At 43.9% G+C, this 1,340-nt stretch overlaps 1 long non-coding RNA gene across 1 annotated transcript; it reads right to left on the reverse strand.

Annotated features, from left to right (window-relative positions):
* Window positions 1-8: 8 nt before the first annotated feature.
* Window positions 9-1,334, reverse strand: LOC119345378. Its single transcript, XR_005167015.1, has 5 exons — window positions 1,165-1,334; window positions 993-1,056; window positions 793-839; window positions 490-712; window positions 9-401 (listed from the first exon to the last, which is right to left on the reverse strand). It is a non-coding gene; the product is annotated as an uncharacterized LOC119345378 (long non-coding RNA).
* Between the last annotated feature and the right edge of the window lie 6 nt (window positions 1,335-1,340).

The following is a 1,340-nucleotide window of genomic DNA, read 5'->3' on the forward strand; positions in this document are numbered from 1 at the left end:
AAATAATACGGATTAAGGATGCATGTTTACACCACCCAGGAAACGGTGTCTTACTAGGGTTTACCCCAAGTAATAGGAACATAGGCTCCGAGGCTCTCATATAGATTCAGGCATTTTTACCAATTACAACCAGTGAAAGGTAACTTCAATGCTAAAGTAAAGCTGGTGAACAAGGAAACAATGAAAGGTAATTCAAATAGTGACGGCTCCAGTCTTCAGATCCATTCGATGCGCGATGAAGGGCGGTGGTGTGTCGTAACTCGGGACGAAGCGGTAGGCTGCCATTAGATGAAGATCAGATGGTCGACGACGAGGCCGCCGCGCCAACCGCCGGGTGTCGATTTCTTCAGTTAACAGCATGACAAGTGTTCATTTCTTCAGAAGATGTAGTCTGGTTGTTTCTGAAAAGGAGATGTGTAAGTAATTGGCATGGCTCTGCCGGTCCGAATATTTTGTATTACACTAATTGTGGATGACCGAAATACTAACCATCGCACGCACGGTGTGAATGTGAATGGTGTACTCATCGAAGCAATTTTATTCTGAGCGGCATCACAAGGCTGATGATGGGCTTCAGATAGTACCACCTAGCTGCAGGCTACGCTTCTTCTAGCCTGGGCAGTGTTTCTGCTTCTTCTTCCTTGCATGGCTTCAGATAATCCGTGGACTGGTTGCAAGTCAATCCATCACCCTCCTTGGCAGTCGATCGATTCTGAAATGTTTTCAAGTCGGTTAACCGGATAAGAAGATGGAGCTGGTTTGCAGAGTTGAAGTTCGATGGGGTCTTATTACCTTGCAGGAATGAATGTTCCTTCCACGCAAGCAAGATCATTGTGAGCCTGTAGGGTTAAAGGTAGTATCATATCATTGTGAGCTTCATATTTTCTGTACCATCGTATCTCTACTTTTTTTTCCCAAAACAGTAGCTAATCGTGATCATCTGAACTGATGATGAAGAACAATTTGAAGTTTGAACAGCCGAAGAGACATACCTGATTCAGGAATACAACTTTGGCCCTTTTCCCTGATTCAGGCTATTTACTGGTTCAATCCATACTGCAGAAACATAAAAATTAGTTATTTGGTTGTAACCGACATAAGCTATCTCCCCAGCAGGGCAGCACACTCTATTATTTCGTTAGTAACAAGGTCTTGTAAACTTACCGTAATAATTCTTACATGGAAACCGACATAAGTTAGTGTGGCCCATGACTGCAACCTGAGTTTCTTCAGGACATTCCTCTCAACAATTTCAGCACCGTGGAGAGCCATGACACCGGCAACATTATTGGAGGCATGCAGCTTGGAGATCCTTGAGTAATTGAGGCTAGCTATCAACA

This window comes from Triticum dicoccoides, unplaced genomic scaffold, assembly GCF_002162155.2.
Source record: "Triticum dicoccoides isolate Atlit2015 ecotype Zavitan unplaced genomic scaffold, WEW_v2.0 scaffold231098, whole genome shotgun sequence".
NCBI lineage: Eukaryota > Viridiplantae > Streptophyta > Magnoliopsida > Poales > Poaceae > Triticum > Triticum dicoccoides.